This window comes from Cervus canadensis, chromosome 9, assembly GCF_019320065.1.
Source record: "Cervus canadensis isolate Bull #8, Minnesota chromosome 9, ASM1932006v1, whole genome shotgun sequence".
In the NCBI taxonomy this organism is placed as follows: Eukaryota; Metazoa; Chordata; class Mammalia; order Artiodactyla; family Cervidae; genus Cervus; species Cervus canadensis.
In genome coordinates this window covers 34218041-34231131 of record NC_057394.1, presented here as the reverse complement: position 1 = coordinate 34231131, position 13091 = coordinate 34218041, and positions in this window count along the sequence as shown.

Genomic DNA, 13091 nt, shown 5'->3' with positions numbered 1-13091 from the left:
TGAGCACTTGATCACATCGAGGCTTTCATGGCTCAAGGTTGGTTTCATGTGTATTCTCTTCTTTTTCAGGACAGGGACAGAATGATAGGTTCTTTCTGAGCCACCCCAATATACCTGCCACAAGCTGAGCTCCAGAAATAATTTTTATAGATGTGATAATTACATTTTGAGTTATTTAATTGAATTATATTTTAACAATCGTAGTCATAAGTCTCAGGGTCAAAGCCAAATAATAAGGTAAATATACACATTCCTCACCTGAAACTTAAAATACAATATTGGCTACCTACTCCAGGACCAGGAAACCTGAGATTCCCTGGTGGCTCAGATGGTAAAGAGTCTGTCTGCAATGCAGGAGACCAGAGTTTGATCCCTGGTTTGGGAAGATACCCTTGAGAAGGAAATGGCAACCCACTCCAGTATTCTTACCTGGAAAATTCCATGGACGGAGGAGCCTGGTGGGCTACAGTCCATGGGGTCACAAAGAGTCGGAAACGACTGGGTGACTAATACACATACACTAGAGGACGTACTAGGCACCTCATCCACAGGATCTTATTTACTCCCTCATCATAGTCTTTGGGTTAGGAATTATTTTTCATGATTTTATAGGTAGTGAAATCAAGCTATAGAGATGCGTGTAAGATCATGTGGTTGGTTAGTTGTTGGGATTAAGATTTCCATCTAGGATTCGAATCTGAGTCTATCTGGTTACACAGACTGCACTTTTAATTAACTCCATAGATTCTACACATATATATTTTTTTTAATTTGGGAAAGCAGTATTTTAGACATCAGAATATTCAGTTGAAATTTAACCTTCAGCTGAGTGAAAATGGTAAAGGTAATGATGTGAAAGTTTCCTTACTTGCTCCTCATGAATGACCCTAATCAAGTCACGAGAAGTTGAGTCTCAGTTTCCTCTTCTGTAAAATAGAGGGAAAGGACTAGATGATTTTTAAAGCTGTCTCATTTTAATCCATCAGTTTGACAGATAAGCTAACTGATCCTAGAAGTGTGTGAGTGTGTGTGTGTGTGCGTGTGTGCTCAGTGACCTGAAAAGCAGAAAAGTGAGGAGAGATCTCATGCCAGACCTTATTTTTCTTCTTTGTACTTTCTCTGCTACTCATGGCTTGGGCACTACTACTACAGATATAAGGGTTTTTTTTTCACCTAATGACTTAAAAGCCTGTATTGATAAACTTTATTTATAAATTCACCAGTAGCTAAAGTGTTGTGTAAACACTTTTCAGTTGTAAATAGGAGAAAAAAATTGGATCAAGTTTTAATAATTCTTTCCTGGAAACTTTTGGGTTTGAACTAATTCCACTGTTAGCATTTATGAAGGGAATTTCTTTTTTTGACTTCATAAATATGGGATCTTTTACAAAGTTGCTTTTATGAAGACACTTTTTGAAGCACCTTAGGAAGTACTTCAAAATCATAGATTGGCTAAAGTCACCAAAGACAGAAAGGGTGGTGAAGAACAATGTCCCACAATCCCTTTCAAATGCTTTAACTAGAAAGTCTTGAAGACATGGTTGAATGCACTTCAGAATTCATTTCTCAAAGATGTTTGAGAAATGGGGAGCTCACCCAAAGCAAACCTTTTCCCCTGGTAAGAGAACAAAGAAAAAAGAAATCCCTTATAGTCACAAGAAAAAGCTAACGCTTTCATGTGATCCCCTTGCTATGAATGTACCTTTCGAAATATGCCTGCCATTCCCTAAACCATCAATGCTGGGGAACACAGTGTATGAAAAACAGAAAGAGTTGGTTCAGCTGCTCTCCACATATCTCCCCTAGGAACAGATCTGATGATCAAATAGAGGTTGAAGTAAGCCAAATAGAAGATTTAAAGTGACTGTACAAATCAACAGCAAGCAGTCTGAGCCTTTCTATTTTTGAATTTTTCTCATATATTAAGCGACTGTAGCTATTTGGGCCTTATGGCTAAGGATGCTTTTTTAAGGCTTTCAAAGTGAAAGTATAATTTACATGTAGCTAAATGGACAGACTTCCCTGGTGGCTCAGTGGTAAAAGAATCCCTCTGCCAGTGCAGGAGACATGGATTTGATCCCTGGGTCAGGAAGATCCCCCGGAGGAGGAAATGGCAACCCACTCCAGTATTCTTGCCTAGGAAAACCCATGGATAGAGGAGCCTGGAGGACTACAGTCCATGGGGTTGCAAAGAGTCAGACATGACTTAGTGACTAAACAACCACAAGTGAACAGGGAGTAAGGGCACAATTTTCACTATTGGACGACTTTTGACAAATGCATGCTCCCTGTGACCCATACTTACCAGGGATTTTTTGAAAATGCATTTATTCTTCTTTTAAAGTAGCAACATTTGAATATTTTGGATCTGGATACTATTCCTATGAAATTTTTTATTTAGACATCATTTCTACTCTAGTAACTTATTTTATACATGTTATCAGTTTCTGTGATTGAAACATGATTCATTAGAGGTGTGCTTATAATTTACAGAATCTAAAGTTTGAAACTTTATTGATAATTGCTTGACAATACCCCTAAAGTCATGAAAGTTTGATAGGATTTTAGTAACTAGAAATAAGACATAACTAGTTATCTGCTTAGAGGAAATACGGAAAATAACAAGGCCACACTTCCTTTATTTCCTGAGAAAAGCAGCATAGTTCAAATACCTCAGGCTAAAGTCTACTTTAATTAAAGGACTTAATTAAAGGATTTGCTCTCTTGCTTATGGCTTGAGAAATTTTTATATTTCTTTCTTTGATGTACTTTTTGGACACCAATGTCAGTAAAAGAAAAAAAAAAATGAGTATAAGCTGGTCTACAAAATCCTTAAAACTGTTCACAAGAACTACTTGGCACAACTTAAAAATGTATTAGAAATCCCTTCTAAGCAAGCAGTTCAACCTGGGCTCTCTTGGTTTGCCAAGAGCACACTTAGCATTTACAGAAATTATTCTTAGTCCATTCAATCATGGACAAAACACTCCCATTTCTTGATATTAGAATAATCCCATCATGTGTCAGGAACTCCTTTGAGGGGCTGTTATTTCATTGGGATGTAATTTATGATGAATTTATAGATCATTTCCTCTAACTCTATTTTCTTTAATTTTCACCTTTCCTCATTTCCATTCTTTTAATATCCAAAAAAGAATGTTCAAAAAGATATTAGTCAAAGGAAGTTAGAAAGAAAGCAGGGAGTGAAATATGGGAACTCAATAATTCACTGTTGAATAAAGGAGAATTGCTATTTTCTTAAAGAAAGGAGTTCTTTGCAGTACAAAATAGAATGTGCTAGGAGACAATTCTTTTTATCAAATTAACACAGCAGGCTTTAAAAAAATGTGTTTGATCAATGAGGTATTTTTATTTCATTTTTGCTAATAATTTAAGTCTGGATTTTAATGAAAATATTTTCAATCAAATTCTGCTGACATCTTTAAAAAGTTTCCTATCCGTTGAGATCTATTAGTAGAAGAATAGAAAAGTTTGAACTACAAATGTAAAGGGAAACTGAATTTCCTGGAAGTTCATTTACCTTACATAAGATGAAAAATTTGATCTCCAGTCCAAACTAAAATAAGTATCTCAGAATTATGACACCTTTGTTAAGGTGAGGCATTATGAGGGGTTTTCAAAGCTGTGCCTGATTTCATAAGGCTGTTTTGGTCAGTGACTCAGTGGTAAAGAATCTGTCTGCAGGACAGGAGACACAGGTTCAGTCCCTGGGCTGGGAAGATCCTCTGGAGAAGGAAATAACAAACCACTCCAGTATTCTTGCTGAGAAATCCCATGGACAGAGGAGCCTGGCGGGTTACGGTCCATGGGGTCGCAAAGACATGCCTTAGCGACTAAACGACAATAACAACGATTTAGAGATGGATGAGCAGAGAATTGCCTCTTCTATTTCAGGCCTTCTAGGAGGAACAGTTATTGCTACCTATGGAAACAGGGATTCTGAAGTGATTTATCAGCTATTAATTATTGACATTGCCCACATGCTCTCATAGGAAATGCACAGAAGACATACTTCCTTCAGGGGCTGCTGGTCATTTGAGGGGCCGCTGCAGAGGCGGTGGGTACCAAGCAGTTAGGTAGGGAGGCAGACAGGATATAGCAATAGGGAATCTGGCAAGTGGTTCCTCCTTTGAAAATCTACATTGTTTATTTTCTTATTGTGATAAAAAACACATAACATGACATTTACCATCTTAATCATTTGTAAGTGTACAGTTCATCTGTGCTGGGAATTGTTACAGGTCTCCAGTTTTCATCTTGCAAAACTGAACCTCTGTACCTTTCCCCTTATCTCCCAGGTCCTGGTAGCAACAGTTCTAATGTTTCTATGAATTTGAGAACTTTAGATACCCTTGTAATTGTCTTTTTGTGACTGGCTCACTTCACTTAGCCTAATCCTCAAGTTTCATCTATGTTGTAGCAGGTGACAGGACCTCCTCTCCTTTTAAGGCCCAATAATATTCCTTAATAATCCATTGTATGTATAAACCACATTTTGTGTAACCATTCTTCTGTCCATGGACATTGGGTTGCTTCCACCTTTTGGCTATTGTGAGTAATATTGCAGTGAAGATGTGATATGAACACACACTTCCAGAATTCGTATGTTGAAACCTAATCCTGTGATGGCAAACAGGAAATCACCGGCTGGGACTGGTGATCAGAACAACTTGGGCCAGAACTGATGAGCACGAACCATGTGCTGGACTTCTAACAAAATTTTCCTGAGGGTCAGAGCCCCTGGTGTCCTGTATGGGGGCTGCAGGCACACAACCTGAAGCTGACTTTCAGTCCATGTGAAAGGTTGTTTATTTCCCATCCTTACTCTTAAGAGGCAACACCTCTGAGTGCAACCCCAGATGGGGGACGGGGACCCCCACTCATGGTGTGTCCTGGACTCCAGCTTTTGTCCTCCTAGCTCTGCAAGGCTGGGAAGAAGCTGCCTCTTGCCACAACTGAACTGGTCAATGCCCGGGGGTGGCAAAAGCAGTATCAAAATGCCAGGCTTACTTCTCTGGTTTTATCATTTCTCAGAGAACTTGGCCTATTAATTCATTACCTTGCTAAATCTTTGGCTTCGAGCTGGTTAAAACACACATACACGCACAGTATATGTAAGATTACTACATAGTTTTTTCTCATCTTCATGAAAAAGATTGTCCTTTTTTTCATTATGGTTTATCACAGGATATTGAATATAGTTCCCTGTGCTGTACAGTAGGACCTTGCTGTTTATCGATCCAATATGTTAATATTAATAGTTTGTATCTGCTAAACCCAAACTCCCAGCCCTTCCCTCCCCCACCCCTTCCCCCTTGGCAACCACAGATTTGTTCTCTGTATCTGTAAATCTGTGTTTGCTTCATAGATACGTGCATTTGTGTTGAATGTTAGATTCTACATATAAGTGATATCATATGTTATTTTTCTTGCTCTTTCTGACTTTGCTTGGTAGGATAATCTCTAGGTCCATCCATGTTGCTGCAAATGCCATTATTTCATTCATAAGGAAGATTGTTCTTAATTGCCTAGTTCTCTGTTCATGGTCATAGAAGCCAGAGATTCAAAGATAACTGTGTGAGCACTGAGCATCCTTGATCTGGGAGCCTCAGTAAGTTCAGACATTTTCAAGTTGACGTAGGTTAAGGGTTGGACTCTAGAGGAATTGGACAGGCCTGAAATTGTACAAGAATGATATTAACAGAACCATCTGGGGAAATGTGAGGATTGGGGAAGTCTGTGTCTAGAAACTAGGTCAAGGGTTAGCACGGTGGGTGTACTCAAGACAAATTTAAGACAAATTTCTCCTTTTTGACAACTTGGTAAAAGGCCAGCTGAGGAGTTTAGGTGAAATCAACAATCAGGAACTTCATAGAAATGTTTTCATGATATTGTTCCCATTTCAAGGTAGTTGAAAAAGTAGGTGAATGATTATCATCACTGCAGTGCTTTAAATAAAATTTATCCTGACTAAGAGTTATAACATCTTTAGACATTCACAGTTGCTTTTCTTCTACTTTTATCCATCCATCCATCCATTCATCTATCTAGATATTCATAGTAAATAATCCATATCTTGTGAGGGAGTCAAGTATTTGTAGAAAAAAGTATATTTTATCTTTAATATGCAAGCAAGAAGACAAGCAATTAATCTTTTATTTTATCATCCTTTGGGCAGTAAATAAGATGCTACTTTTATTATGTATACATATATGTGTAGATTTATTATAATATTATATATGACTATAACTGTTTTGCCAAAAGTTTTACTTTCATTTTAGTTGGAAGGAAATTTGTTAACAAGAGAAATCTCTTGTTACTCACAAATAAACAATTTAAATTTCTTATGGAAAATTATTTGACAATTTCAATATACAGTCATTTAAAAGAAAAGATGTGGAAACAATAGAGAACAGTGTATACATCACCAAATTGGGCTAACAACCTATATCCAGACTTGAATAGCACTGGTAAGTCCCTTGTTAATAGCAATCCAGAGTCCTAATTGTGAAAGGGTTCCAGGTGGTGGATCTACCCTACAGGTAAGCCTTCAGATGGCAATGTGGGGGCTCCTGCTTATAACCCCAGGCTGCAAACTGATATCATCATCATCAGTTTGTGTGCAAAAATGCAGCTCTGTTTTAACTTTTACAATGCTGTTACAGTTTGTTTCACCTTGTGAGTCATAAGACTTCTTAGACCCTGGGAGGCTGGCCTGGTCCTCAGGGCTTAAAAGAGATTCCAAGACCCACTCCCTTTCTTATCTAAAGTATTGCCTGACTTGCTGTGCTTGCAGGCAGGCATGGAATCCAAGCAGAGCCCAGGTCAGTCAGGAACAAGTCAGAGGCCTGCTCTCTTGCTTCTGAAGCCTGAATAAGACTTTCTCCGTTTTAATTTCCATGACAATAGTATATCATCATATTTTTAAAGCTTTAATGTTAACCACTGTCTTATATCAAGAACCAAGTGACCTGATCTTTGGTGGTCCTCTTTTACCACCAAGAAATATTCTGAGGAAATATTTCATCCCTTCTGCTCACCACAGGGTGGTTCTGTTCTGGTATTGTTACCAAATATTTTATATATTTTTTTTCATGACAGTGTTTGTCGGTATAAAATTAGCTAGAGTACAAAATATTTTAAGGAGATTTGTTTCCAAAAGGAATGTTTTTTCCTGAAAAAGTTTACCACTGGAGGCATCAACAATGTGTTCGGCTGAAAACTAGCTCTAAAAAAACATGTTTAAGTTATTCAATCTGAAATATATAAATGAAAATGGCTTTGCACAAGATAAAAAATATAGCCCTTTCCCCTTGGAATTCCAGACATAATACAGCTTCTTGGAAATCAAGAGAAGATCAAGTCTGGGAACAATGCGATCCTTACCTTTAGGGAAAAGCTGTATTTGCCTGAGGGATGAAGGTAAAATGTCATGGTCTTGGTAACATTTTCACCAAATTATTTAAGAAGAATTTCCCAAGTATTTCTTAAAATATTTCTAATGCTTAATTTAACAACAATCATTGTCCAATCTCCAATTGTTAAAATAATTTTTCTAAGTGTCAAAGTTACTTAGAGCTCAGGCTGTCAGCAGAGGAACCAAAGCAATATGACTGAAGCATTTTCAGTTGTATTCAAACATGTATCAGGTTGAAATTTTAGGTGTAGACATTGACGAAGGTCAAAAGGTGAGTGATTCATTTCCTGTTCTTGTCAAGATGCTGCTTGTTACAACAGATTTCTGGAAGTGACTGACAGTGGAAATAATCATGCAAAGGGATTGTTTGTTTTGCCTGAGCAAGTGGACTGTGGGCCTAATACCAGGGATTGTTTTGATTATTAGAAATCCTCAGAGTATATGAGTGAGAAGACCAAAGCATACAGGATTCTGTCTTCCTTAACAGTTACTAATATGTAAGGGAAAAAGGTAAGATAAATATCAGATCTGATCATACAAATTGTACCTTTCATCTTCATGTCTGTGTGACTCTTCTTTGATACTTAGTGAAGTGTACTGGCTTCAGCTTGGTCTTATAACACAGCTTCTGTTTTCTTTGGTTGTTATTTTTAGTTACTCAGTGTGTCTGACTCTTTTGCAACCCCACGGACTGTAGCCTGCCAGGGTCTTCTGTCCATGGGATTTCCCAGGCATTAAGAATACTGGCAATGGCACCCCACTCCAGTACTCTTGCCTGGAAAATCCCATGGACGGAGGAGCCTGGTAGGCTGCAGTCCATGGGGTCACAAAGAGTCGGACATGAATGAGTGACTTCACTTTCACTTTTCACTTTCATGCATTGGAGAAGGAAATGGCAACCCAGTCCAGTGTTCTTGCCTGGAGAACCCCAGGGATGGGGGAGCCTGGTGGGGTGCCATCTATGGGGTAGCACAGAGTCAGACACGACTGAAGTGACTTAGCAGTAGCAGTAGCAGCAAGAATACTGGAATGGGTTACTATTTCCTTCTCCAGGGGAATCTTCCCAACCTGGGATGGAACCCATGTCTCCTGCATTGCAAGCGGATTCTTTACCACTGAGCCGCTGGGGCAGCCCATCTGCTCCCTTTAGATGGCCTTTATTTTTAAAAAAGTACATTAGAAGCCTTCCTCTTCTGTGGCTTATTTGCTATTATTTTTTGGCTAAGATCTATCTATCACTGTTTTGAAACAAGTCTTATTTCTTATATGAATTAGACGTTGCTATCTGAGGCTGCTTAGTTGCTTCAGTTGTGTCCAACTCTGTGTGACCCCATAGACTGTAGCTTAATAGGCTCCTCTGTGCATGGGATTCTCCAGGCAAGAATACTTACCTGGAATGTATACACCCAGAACTGAAATTGCTGGATCATATGGTAGCTCTCTTTTTAGCTTCCCGAGGAACCTCTATGCTGTTTTTAATAGTGGTTACACTGAGTATGTGGATTTCTTTGACTAAATATGTACGACAGTGGTATGCGGTGCTGTGCCCAGTCGCTCAGTTGTGCCTGACTCTCTGCAACCCCATGGACTGTAACCCACCAGGCTCCCCTGTCCATGGAATTCTCCAGGCCAGAATACTGGAGTGGGCTGCCATTCCCTTTTCCAGGAGATCTCAAACCAGAAATCGAACCCAGGTCTCTTGCATTGCAGGCAGATATTTTACCACTGAGGCACCAGGGAAGCCCCTAGATAATTCTTAAGGACCTGAAAATAGATTTGTACATGGCAGGAAAACTTTCCAATACTTCATTTATTTGGCTGTGCCGTCTTAATTGCAGTCTCTGGGATCTAGTTCACTGATCAGGGATCAAACGGGCCCCCACCTCCACCGACAGCATGGAATCTTAGCCACTGGACCATCAGGGAAGCCCCTCCAATGCTTCCTTGATAACAATCTTCCTTTTAAACCCCTGGACTAGAAAAAGGAGAGGCTCATGCCTTTTACAAAAGAGGTGGGCTGAAAAGCAGAAAAGAGCATGGGCCTTGGTCACGCTGAAACCTGGTCATTTATTTAGCTGAAAACACTTAAGTGAATCATTTTACCCCCATGTATCTCCTGAATAAAAAGGGAGTAAGAATAGTGACTCCATTGTAAAATTTAAGTTCTACAGTTTGTAAAGCATTTAGAGTAGTGCCTGGGAACTTCCTTGGTAGTCTAGTAGTTAAGACTTCACATTCCCAATGCAAGGGGCCCCGGTTCCATCCCTGGCTGGGGAAAGATCCTGCATGCTGGCCAGTGTGGCAAAAAAAAAAAAAAAAGAAACCAACAAAAACACTTAAAAAAAGAATAGTACTTGGGATAGAGTGACCATCTAGAAATATCAGAGATCATTTTTATTAATAACACATTTTCTATTTGAGGGTAAATATTAGGGTGGGGACACTGCATGACGGAGTCTTTCAGATGAGGGCTTGTTTCTAATAGAATTGATGTATATTATGATTGACTGATAGATAGTTGAGTTTATGCCATCATTGTTTGTTGTACTGGATTGCTTTCTTTTGATAGTCAACCATATGATGACCAGAAATGAGCAAGACTGACCATCTTGGTGACACTTTCATTGGTCTTCAAAGACATAGCCATTGCCTTTATGACCACTTGAAAGCCAGTCAAGAAAATGGAAATGCAGGAGAATTAGTTATATGGACAGTAGATTTTGCCTCACTTACAAACTTAGAGCTGCATAGATTCAAATGCCTTGTTTATTTCAGTAAGTTCTTAAAACGTACTTTCATGTGAGAAGTATATTCCAGTTAGCTACTTTCAGAGACAACTATAAATACTGGTTCATGGTGGTGTTAGTTCTAATTTTTACTTCAAAATACATTAGTATTTTATATTTAATATTATTAAACATCTGTAACATGACACCACAAATTAGCATAAATTATTTCTTTATTCTTTGGATGCTTGTGCTCTGGGATACAATAACGCTGTGATGGAGAAATGGTTTGGGGGAGAAATTTCCATGTTGGTGGACATGAACCATCCATCAATGCAGATCTGAGACCAAAATCATGTTAGAAATTTTTTTTTCCATTTATTTTTATTAGTTGGAGGCTAATTACTTTACAATATTGTAGTAGTTTTTGCCATACATTGACATGAATCAGCCATGGATTTACATGTATTCCCCATCCTGATCCCCCCTCCCACCTCCCTCTCTACCCGATCCCTCTGGGTCTTCCCAGTGCACCTCAAAACAACAGACACATACAGACTAAAAGTGAAGGGCTGGAAAAAAATATTTCACGCATACGGAGACCAAAAGAAAGCAGGAGTCGCAATACTCATATCAGAAATTTTGATAGTTTGTAACATACTAACTTTTCAAAAGTACATACAGAAAGCTACTGGGAAAAGTCTAGCATGTTTTGATACATCTGTTATGTGCCAAAATAGAACTTTCAGCAGTTCTGAGATGTTTGCAGAAATAATGAGACTTGGCTAAACCCTTGCAGTGCCTAAAGTGTAGTCTTTGAGGAGTTTAACATGCACAGCTGGGTCTTGTTATTGGTGCCAGTGGAATTTGGAGCATTATCTATTTTATGACATTTCTACACCTATTTTTACCTTATAAGGTAGAGCCCCAAACTCTAAGTGTGTATTATACACAGGCCTATATTTAGCTCCAAAATACCAATTTTTGCAAGCCAAAGAGAAATAAAAATTCAGTTTCCAGATGCTGTTTTTGAAAAGCAGCATCTAAATAGTTGCTGCCCTATGTCACGAGGTTGTTGACTCAGATAATTTCAGCCTGTTTTCCTAAAGCCATTGTATTAAAGCAAATTTCTGTTTTTTAATATAATATATAAAATACTTACATGGATAGTTGAAAATAAAATAAAATGAAACTTCAAATATTGTAAGGACATTGATGAAGTGGCTCAGTTTTATCAGAGTTTATGTTTAAAGTCATGTCCCCCAAATCTGCCTTTCCTCATTTTATTGAGGAATTTCCCAAATTTTGTGTAAGAAGTCGTATCAAACAACAATGACAACAACTTATAATCAAACTGCTTATAAATAACAATCTTGGAGAAGCTTCCTGATCCATAGAAGTTTCTTCCTCTGTCTTGATTATGCAGGGTTGTACCCCTACCAATGCAGGAGACATGGGTTCCATCCCTGGGTTGGGACGATCCCCTGGAGAAGGAAATGGCTACACATTTCAGTATTCTTGCCTGGGAAATCCCATGGACAGAGGAGCCTGGTGGGCTATAGTCCATAGTGTTGCAAAGAACTGGACATGTCTTAGCAACTGAGAGCACATGTACCACTAAGAGACCACGTTTGTATCATATGACAGCCTAGCTAGCCAGAGCCGATGGGTGGGGGTACTAGACCCCAGCTCTCCTATTGCCCTACTGATGTTCAGATACATGGTAGATTTTCAGTGAATATTGATAAGTGAACAAATTTACAAACTTAAAAGATGGTAGCCATCAGCATATCTCTTTTCTAGAGGTGGGGAGGCAGTGCTGATCTCTGTCAAGGGGACTGAAGAATGAATTTGTGTGTGCAAATTAATAAGTAGGAGGACTGGAAACAGATATTAGTTTTTCAATTAATGATAGCTGGCTCAGATGGCCTGGCTAACCTATAACCTTCCTGTCTTTGCTAATAAGAACTATTTTATGAGGAAGATTTCCTAAAGCTGCAGTAGATTAGGTCTTCTGAGGGCTTTCTTATCATAACACATTACACTGTATTGAGTTTTCTTGTTTGCTTGCCTGCCTCAGTGCATCCAACAATTCTCTACTTCTAATACTGCCGCTGCCATAATGACGGTCACCGCCACTTCGTCACACCACCATCACCAACACCACCAGGTCACAACCATCACCATCATCACTACCACCATCACCATCATCACCAAGTCATCATCACCACCATCACTACCACTGCCAAAGATCGTTGGTCCCTTGAAAACAGGGGTCATGTTCATGCATACAAACAGGGTAGGTTTTGAACAAATATGCTTAGGTGTATATCACAGGTTGGAACAGAAATATATGGCTAATGTCTCTAAAACTTAACTAAGAAAAACCCCTTCATGGAATGCTAGGCTTTTTTTCTTTTGAAAAAAATATCACTTGAATTTTCTGATTTTCCTTTTCAAGTGTATGTAAATTCTACTGTGATTAACATGACACAAATTTTTTTATGCAAACTGCACTGGAGAAAAATTAGAAGCAATCAACATGTAACCATTAAAAAAATTGGTTACAACATAATTTTATTATATCCATAATAGGAAATACTATTTAGTCATTGATGATTGAATAAAGTAGACCTATGTGGAATTGAAAGTCGCTCAGTTGTGTCTGACTCTTTGCAACTCCATAGACTATACAGTCCATGGAATTCTCCAGGCCAGAATACTGCAGTGGGTAGCCTTTCCCTTCTCCTGGGGATCTTCCCAACCTAGGAACTGAACCCAGGTCTCCCGCATTGCAGGCGGATTCTTTACCAGCTGAGCTACAAGGAATTTAGTCATTGATGACTGAATAAAGCAGACCTATGTGTAAAGATGTTTACAATAGATTACTGTGTGGAAGAGTCTGCTTCAGTACAGAATGTATAGTT